The sequence below is a fragment of the Berghia stephanieae genome, chromosome 4 (genome assembly GCF_034508935.2).
Source record: "Berghia stephanieae isolate SIO BIC M18660-M18661 chromosome 4, UCSD_Bste_1.3, whole genome shotgun sequence".
Classification (NCBI taxonomy): Eukaryota; Metazoa; Mollusca; class Gastropoda; order Nudibranchia; family Aeolidiidae; genus Berghia; species Berghia stephanieae.
Window position 1 is genome coordinate 20,946,451 of NC_088363.1, and position 10,207 is coordinate 20,956,657.

Genomic DNA, 10,207 nt, shown 5'->3' on the forward strand with positions numbered 1-10,207 from the left:
TAGCTTCCCGATTCTTCATCGCGAACTATTATGTATGTATTAGCTTCAGGACGGGCAAGTACGGAATCTGCCCACCCTTCCTTTAAACGTCTTTATTTCCTCTATAACTTAGAATTCAACTCTCTCCTTACTCAGAAGAGTATTTCTCGTATACTAATTCAATTGTTGAGAAAACCAAAATGGTGGGGGTTGTATTTTATATATTTATTTAGTCGTGACTTCTGAATAAAAGTGTTTTATTAGAGGGAATGCAATAGAAAATACATTGTTTTGCAAAAATATTTAGTCTGGCAATAAAAATACAGCGGTAATTACTTTAAGAATTTTTTTTTAAAAGGAACAAATTAATTTGTTTAAAAAACAAAAAAAACAAACAAAAAAACAAAACAAACAAACAAATAAGACAACAATTTAAATAAATGAATTTTGAGAAGCACTAAAGAAAACGAGAAAAAAAGAGATAATTTAAATGGATAAACAAATATATTAAAACAACACAAGTTAATACTAACTTGATATAATATTAGTAAATTGATACATTTAATTCAATACTGGAACCTTCCCAATGTTATTACATCAATGGTACCAGCACAAGTAAGACAATAAATAAAAAAAAGTTCGTTTGCCAAAATCTCTATTTAGTGCTCACTGGTTTATAAGGTGGGCTCATTTGAATTAGCCCGACCTAGAACTAGAGAGGCCAGACAGCAAAATCACCGTCAGGCGACGTGACGATGAGATGACGATGTGGGCGGAGTGGAGTGGTTGGGAAAGGGGGGGGGGGGGGGGGGGTGATAAAAAAGAACAGGAGCGTATCCTGGTTTATGCATTACGGGGTGCATGGTGATTCGCAATCTATCAAAAATACATACAAATTGATTTCAGTACGAAGTATCAAGTTTAAGTACTAACTTTTAAAATTATCTAATTTAAATTAGATTATTTCGGACCTGGTAATACAGCTTATAACTTGAAAAAAACAGGCTGGTATTTGCCCACCCTGCCCAATATTACCAGCCGTCCCTGGTCAAGGGCTTCTATTAGCTTGACTAAATTATTTATGAAACATTTTTTAATGCCGACAATAAATATATATTTGAATTGAATTCATCTTTCACTCATGAATTTAGTTTTTGTGGTAGCATTGCGGATCATAAATTGTTGGCAAGTCCATCCAGAATCTGTCCAACTCATTTTTGAATGCGTTTACACTTTCAGCATTCACAGCTCTCTCTGGCAAATCATTCCATGTATTAATTGTTCTAACTGAAAAGTAATCGCTTCTTGTCCGAAATCTGTTGTATTATTTTTATAATTTCATTGAGTGTACCCCGGTAGAGCCTTGGTTGTTGAGCTGAAATGATGCGCTCTCTTGCAGATGTAGAAATGCACAAACTTAAATAATTCGAGCATGTCATCCCTTTTTTTCCTATTTTCAAGGCATGAAAGTTTGAGTTTCTTCGGACGTTCTGGGTATGGCAGGTCTTTAAGTGAATACAATAATTTTGTGGCCCGTCTTTGGACATCTTCAACTTCTTTACATAATGATTTATTAGTAGGTTGCCACCCCGAGTTTCCATATTCCAGGATTGGCCGGACCAGTGCTTTGAATAGGAGGACAAGCATTTCCTTTGTTAGAAAGTCGAATGTTCTTCTTATTACCGCAACTATTCTATTTGCTCTTGCAGTGGTCCTTTGAACATGTTCTTTGAACGACAACTTGTTGTCTAGTAAAATCCCCAGGTCTCGTTCGCAGTCATTTACAGAAAGTGTAACGTGGTTAGGTTACTATCGAGATCTCCTTTTTCACAGTGTTTGTAGCATTTGTTTTCATACTCCCACTTTTTATACGCTACATTTTTCTGGGTGAAATTTCAGTAGCCATTCGTCAGACCAGGTTTGAAGTTCGTTTAAATCACTTTGTAATGTTTGGACTCCATTTGGGGTATCACTTCTACATAAAAGTTTAGTATCAGTAGGACTTCATTCCATACCCTGTCTGGCAGGTCATTAATGTATATTACAAAGAGTATTGGGCCAAGCACACTACCCTGGGGAATGCCACTTGTTACACATTTCACTGAGGATTCTGATCCATTTATAATAATTTCTTGGGTTCTGTTGCTGAGGAAGTCTTTAATCCACTCGAGCACCTTTCCACCGAAATCCATGGCCTTCACTTTGATCACAAGTCTTTTGTAAGGGACACTGTCGAAGGCTTTTGAAAATTCATATAAATTGCATCAATTGATCCTTCTCATCTAGGATATGAGTCCAGATATCCATTACATCAAGCAAATGTAATAATAATAATAAAATAATGATAATAATAATAAATAATAATAATAATAATAATAATAATAATAATAATAATAATAATAATAATAATAATACTAATAATAATAATAATAATAATATAATAATAATAATAATAATAATAATAATAATAATAATAATAATAATAATAATAATAATAATAATAATAATAATAATAGATCTTTATTGTCCATAAATATGGCAATTTGTCATTTAGTTACACTTGTTATAACGTTATATGATAACTAACGAAAGAGTGAAAATGGAGAGGCTTCGTATGGGAACAAAACAGACAATGGACGTTTCGGGTACAAATCCTTCGTCAGCACAACAATAGACAAATAAACGTGGAAAACAAATAAAATATAATGAAAAATAACTTGTATCGTCTGTATCATACTTGTATCGTCTTTTTCATTATATTTTATTTGTTTTCCACGTTTATTTGTGTATTGTTGTGCTGACGAAGGGTTTGTACCCGAAACGTCCATTGTCTGTTTTGTTCCCATACGAAGCCTCTCCATTTTCACTCTTTCGTTAGTATTTTACGACACCGGCTTCAGGCAGCCCCTGCCGTTTTTTTCTTATATGATAACTATAACATTGAACAGATATTTCACTCCTACTTATTTTCTCTCTCTCACACACTCTCTCTCTCTCTCTCAATCTCTCTCTCTCTCTCTCTCTCTCTCTCTCTCTGTGTGTGTGTGTGTGTGTGTGTGTGTGTGTGTGTGTGTGTCTCCCCCTTACAAATCCATGCTGCTTATCATTTATTGAATTGTTTTGTATTTTTTCCAGATGATCTACCACATTCTTTTTGACATATTTCTCCATCAATTTGCATCAATTCTCCATTAATACATGTTAAACTCACTGGTCTATAGTTGTTTAGTGCTGATTTCTTGCCTTTTTAAAAGATGGGACACACTTGAGCTTCACGCCAAACTTCTGGTATTTATTGCCTTCATTAAGTGAATTTCATAACGGATCTTGGTAATGACAAATGTTCAGTTGTTTTTGACAGAAATAATGGGTTTATGCCACCAGGACCGGTTGCTTTGCTAGTGTTGAGTTCTATCATGTATTGATGAACTTGTGCCCAGCATATGTCAAAATCTGTAAGTTCTTCGTCGAAACTATAATTGGGAGGATCTGGTTCCATGTATCTATCTATCTATCTATCTATCTATCTATCTATCTATCTATCTATCTATCTATCTATCTATCTATCTATCTATCTATCTATCTATCATCTATCTATCTATCTATCTATCTATCTATCTATCTATCTATCTATCTATCTATCTATCTATCTATCTATCTATCTATCTATCTATCTATCTATCTATCTATCTGGCTCTGGCTCGCTCGCTTGATCAATGGCTTTCCATCGATTTGACTTATTAATGTAAAACTTGTTTTTAATCATTTTCATTTGTTAGTTGATAATATGTATTATATAATATATATTTTCCGACAGATCTAACAGAACCCAGCGACCCAATCGCTGCAGGGTAATCGGAACATCCAGGAACAATACCATTCGTTTATCATGTGAAGCTAGCTTTCTACAAACTGAACTTTCGGAACCCAGGGAAGAGAGAGAGAGAGAGAGAGAGAGAGAGAGAGAGAGAGAGAGAGAGAGAGAGAGAGAGAGAGAGAGAGAGAGAGAGAGAGAGAGAGAGAGAGAGAGAGAGAGAGAGAGAGAGAGAGAGAGAGCACGTTTAAGTTTAATAAAAATCCGTCCAAAGCCCATCTGCTTTTTGTTTATTGTTATCTGTAACCATCGGACACCCACTCCTTTCCTAAGACTTCAAGAAAATTCCATTACAACTTGTTATCCCCCCCCCCTCTCCTGGCTCATCATTGCATAACTCGCGGGTGTTTCTTTTCTTTTTTTTTTTTTTTTTTACGAAACCCGCCGAAACCCGTTTTAGGAAGTGGACAGCAGTGGGGAGTGAACCTTCGACGATGGGAGGAGGAGGGTGTTTCTTTTTTACGAAACCTGCCGAAACCGACCAAATTCTGGGAATTGGGCTGGGGAAAAGGTCTGGGGACATTATAAAGCCTTGTCGCAATGTAAGTCTCAAATCACTTGATGATGATGGTGATGATGATGATAATGATGATGATGATGATGATGGTGATGATGATGATGATGATGATGATGATGATGATGATGATGATGATGATGATGATGATACTACATTCTCAACTTGAAACAGTCTCTTTAGTTATAGTTTCAATGCATTTTCTTTTAACTTCGCAATCACTTTTCTTTTTAATGGATCTGTAATGCCTTTAGGTGCCCATAACCCCTGGTGAGGTTCCTGACCTCCCAAAGTGGGCAGGGATGCACCTACTGTCTTCCTTCCCCCAATACGTCTTCCAACATGCTTTCTGTCTTTGTCTTGGAATGAGATTACTTTGCTTTGTCCTGGTCATGGCTTGGAGGTAAACAGTCAAATGTATAGTTAGGGTTTTGGGAGATGACATTTTTTGTCTTGTAAGTCATCTCCCTGTCATGTACTGTATTGTTTTTAGTTTTGCATATATATGACTTGTAAACATTTGAATGTGCTCCTCTTAGTGGAGACCTGTGCTTGATTTAGGCTGAGGCATTTAGATGATCTCAAACTTAGTGCACATAACATAACAACATAAGGTCCGATGCTTTAAAGACGAAAGAGAAGGTTGGGGGAAAGTGGGCGAGGGGGGGGGGTGGGTGGGGGGGGGGGGGCATGATGCATCTATCCACATTGTACGCATTTATCATTTTTTTCATTTGAAGGTTACAGTGGAAATCGAATCTCTGACGTTATATAACCAAGTGACGTTGATGGGTGTCTTTGACCTTCCCTTGTTGGGCAGAGAGGTCAATCTTGTTGTCTCTTCTTTCGCATTAATTGCTATGTACCGACGTGTACCTACTCATTTGCAAGTCGGATAACCCAAAATGTTATGAGCCCATTGTTGTAAGTTGTAAAGGAAATACTTTCAAATCAACGTAACATGCTGCTCATTACATCAATGCTGAGCCAACCCCATAGTCAGTCCTGCAAGTATTTACACGTTGCAATATACAACCAAAATTGTAATGGTCATAGTGTTGTAACAGAAATAGCCTCAAACGGACGCAAGATATTTTCTATTATAACAGTATTAAATCTTGCCGATTCTCATATCAGAATTAAATATTTTTGAATGGTTTTCCACATTCGTATTAGTCACCGTGTTAGTTAAAGAATGATTTTCTGTCGAAACATAATTCAGTGCTTGAATTTTGTGTTTCTTTGAGCAACGATTTTTGTCTCATAATATAATAGGAACATGTATCAGTTTTCTGTTCTTGCCATTCATTCCTCATTCGTCTGTTTTGAGTTTTTAATTATCTATGCCTTTCTCTCTATCTGATACAGAAATCAATGCAGACCCCCCAAATAAAAATAAATCAATAAATGAAACAATAAAATGAATCAATCGGTGAGTGGAATAATGCCCAAGGCATACAATTATGCCTCCTGTTTGCTAAGTTAGGGAACATTTAGATTTTCAGTATTTTGAAGGCAGAGCAGCTTTAAGTCAGACTTTGCTTATTTTCGAAACACTCTGAGTGCTTGATACACACAAATAAAGATACGATTAAAAAAATGTAAACGAAACCTATTTTGTCAAGAAAACAAAAACAAACATAGACAACCTTATTTTGAGAGTATCATGGAGATATGAAAGTAATTATCTATAAGGCTTTTATTTGACAAGAAATTAACTACTTGTCCACCAATATGCTAAAATTGATTGCCAATGAAAAATATTAAATTCGAAACTGTTGTAACAGTCCATGTGTTGAGAATATTTCAAAAATTCAAATGATATTTGAAATACATGGTAAAAGTGGATGTTGCGATAGTAACACTCACTTGGTGGGGCTATGTGGTCTTGTGGTATGGCGCTCGCCATTGGGGAAGAGCTAGGGATCGAGTCCCGCTCTGAACAGAGCATATTTACTCACATACTATCACTGTAAAATGACGGTTAACAATCTTGTCTCTATCGGCAAAATAATTGTAATATTGCCAAACAGGCTTCATGTATCATTCTACATGTTAGGTGTTGCTGTTGGCTCGGGACCCATTGTAAAGAGATTTGAGCCCGTTTATTGGATATTGCTCTATATAAATGCTCAAGTTTTTTAGCTCAAGTTTTGTTTCCACAAAATTGTGTTATAGATCATGTAAATATACACTCTTTTATACCTTTAGATAGAGTTTATGAAAAATCTATAACATTATTAAATGCTGAGAAAAAGCTTGTGGGAGGGGTTATTGTTATGAAAAGGAAAACGCATCGTTTATGAAACGTTTAAAGTAAAACTAACATTCTATTGTATCTAAACCCAAAGGCCCTGAAAATTCGTGATAATAACCGATCACTGCATGCATCATTGGTGAATAGACAACTACCGCCAAAGCCAGGGGCTATTTTGATCAGGGAGAATCTACGTATATCATTAGCATAAGCACTTCGATAGATGCAAGCTTTAGCGTGTTAATTACTGACAAGGGCGTATGCTCATATCTGTGGTTTCTGCGATGTTTGCTGATCTGATCATTGTACATTGTTATTTAATTAATGAATAGCAGAAACTATCGAAACGTTAAAGGTGTAGGTGTGAGTGTTTAGTACAGAAGAACTTGGAGAGATATTAGTTAACATTATTTCAAGCGAGAAAAACGAACCAAACACAAGAGCTTTTTCAATTTATATAGAGATATTAATTAATTTTTTAAAACTTGGAAACTTGCATAATATTTCTTAGGGAAGCAAATAGACAAAGAACAGAAAAGGACACGCTATTTTCTTCCGTGATAACACATTAATTAATTTTGTAAACATTGCAACGTTTGTATATTATTTTATGGGACTATTTCAAACGTGCTAAGAGGGAAACTGATCACGGAAAGCTACCTCAACAATAATATTGAAAACTGGAAGCTATAATTGTTATAAATGGATCTACAGAAATAAAACTTTGACAATTATCAAGATTTATTTTTCATGAATTGAGTGGAGTCATCAACTATTTTCCATTAGAAAACAGGTAAGTGTGGTGCACAATGATATCTAGTCCCTTACTTTCCATGCCGAAGGAAATTGATTTTTAAACTATTTGGACTTTTTCATTATAGTCCATGAACCATGTCCATGTTCACCTTTGCCTGTCACACAGAGGATAAATAGAAGCGGCCGAGGTATCCCAGTTGTATGTCTTGGAGACGAAAGGCGCTGAAGTGATTTGTGTATGTAATATACTTTTTAAAAAAATCATACATATAGAAATAGAATCATTGTACAAGTCAAAGTAGGACTTGTTTTAAGTAAAAAATGATACTCGTATATACAATTATGCCTCCTGTTGCAGTTTGCTAAGTGCGGGAACATTTAGGGAGAGCAGCTTTACGTCAAAGACTTTGCTTATTTTTGAAACACTCTTGAGTGCTTGGTACACACATATAAAGAAACAGTTTTAAAAAAATGTAAGCGAAACCTTTTTTAAAGAAAAAACCCCAACTAATTATGAAAACATCATGAAGTTTATATTGATATCAGCAAAGATATCAACGATATTATCTATAAAGCATTTATTTGCCAAGAAATTAACAGCCTGTTGTCTACCAATGTGCTAAAATTGATTGCCAATGAAAGGAATTATTGGAAAAACAGTATCGACTCAGGAAGTAATAAGATTATTGATTAGAACTGAATGAGACTTGAGTGCGACATAATATTATAACATGTAAGTGACATTTGGAAAAGGGAAAAGTGTCCACGGTATAAACTTTAAAAAAGATCCCTTTACTCATCCCATAGGGGGAAATTATTCTCTTGGGTCTACCCCAAGAGAAGACTGGAATAACTCAGGCGTCACGCCGCAGTGCAGTACCGCAAATTGAGCTAGGGCGAGGTGACTTGCTCAAGGCCACACAGCGCAGCTAGCGGCGGGTGATCGAACTCGGTACCTTCCGGATACGAAGCAAAGATCGTACCGCTGACTCACGCTGTGTACAAATGGATCCTCTTTCGTTGAAAATAATCAGAAAGAAAAAATGGCCATTTGGTTGCATTGAGAAACATTGCAACGTTGTGGTGCTTCCTAGTCATATTATTAACTAAACTTGGAAAACGATAATTCTTGACTGCTGAGACACTGCTCTTTTCTGCCACGGAAGACCAGGATAGAAGAAATTGCAATATACACATAATATTCATTTTCTCTCAAGCTTTTCTTAAACAGATCTATAACGCGATTTTACAAATTGTAGCATCCAAATATAGATCTAGATATGTTTGTTAAATAAATAACAAATGTATGCCCACTGTATTGTCAAAATGTATTGAAAGGAAATTGTGTGTTCACCTTATAGACCGGTCTATAACTTATTGAATATAACTTCTCTTCTCATTTGTTTCAATAACTTTTGGTGGTTGTTTATTCCACACGTGAATAGCGAATGGGAAAAAAAATATTTTTGGTTGCTCCTAACTAGTTCTTTAACTCATTTTGCTTTTTTAAAACCGAGTCGAATGCATATCAATAATTTCTGATAAAAAATACTTTGCAGTAGAATACCGCCCCATCCATATGGTAAGGAGTACTATTGAATACCACATAGATTGGGATACATCTGCTTCTAAAGGACTACTATTAAATACTCCTTTTACTTATCCCTCCCCCTCAAGAGAATAATTGTACAACATAAGTTGCATTCTTTCACTTGGTAACACATTATTTCAATCAATTGTAATTATTTTTTCTCTTTGTACTTTTAACTGACAAAATTCATGATGTCATTTTCAAATCTTCAATTTATTAACTACCACAGTTTAGACATCTTAAGAGCCGTAGAAATCATAACGCCTGAGTGTATCCCGGCAGTGCAAAATGAACTTCATTTCTAGGGAATGAGATTAGCGGAAGAGTAGCGTCCCTTGATTGGACGTCACCTTACAGAGAGAACATCAATTTGGCTTTGACGTGTCTCAAGCCGCTTTCACCGGAAGCGAGGACGAGAGACGCATGCGCACAACCAACATGACATTCTCTCTCTAATAACTTTTCCGCCGATGACGTCACAGACTATGGGTGACGTCCAATCAAGGGACGCTACTCTTCCGCTAATCCCATTCCCTATAATCGAATTTGTGTTACTTTTTGGTTTAATACTGATGTAACCACGCACTTTCAAAGGGGTTTGGAAATTCTTTTGACGAATTGCAGATTTCAGAACAAAAGTTTGATGTCAAAATATTGGTTTCATTCTCATCAGAAGTGTAAACCTCGTCTTCCGGGGGACTGGATTCATACTTTGTGCAACTGATCGTCTGGTTTCATGGCATCTTGTTTTCTAGTCTAAATTAATGCTGGTCGTCAATAAAGATCATCCGTCCTCGCTTATTGACCCCGGGTAATGAGAGGAATCTGCTTATATATCTTGCTACTAAAATAGTTATGCCACCTTATGATTCAATATTATGTCACCATTCATTATTTATTTAACTGGTTACACACTTTCAAGGAATATTGAACTGGAAAAGAGACAGGTTTGACGTCACGATTTCTCTGTCCTATTGATATTGAACCTGGTCCGACGCTCACCCCATCAAGCCATGGGACTAATGCGTCCTTTTTAACATGCTTAACAAATTATGAAATGTAACAACATTCAAAAGATTAAATTGGTGTGCTTTGTATTTCCAATTCTCGATTAAAATTGTTTTGCTTGTAAGGAGAAAAGGCAAGTAAATGAGTCACCCATCGCTAAATATAAATTGTTTTTATTGACTCCTATCTAAGTTTGAAACAATCACATTTATAATCATGCTGGGTGGA

General features: G+C 35.8%; 1 protein-coding gene across 1 annotated transcript in view; it reads left to right on the forward strand.

Moving 5' to 3' along the window:
* Positions 1-6,893: 6,893 nt before the first annotated feature.
* The window catches only part of LOC144970213 (uncharacterized), a 52,480-nt gene continuing 49,166 nt past the window's right edge, over positions 6,894-10,207 (forward strand). The window contains exon 1 of the mRNA XM_078909616.1: positions 6,894-7,417. The gene's annotated coding sequence lies outside the window, so the exon portion shown is untranslated. The remainder of the gene's footprint in view (positions 7,418-10,207) is intronic.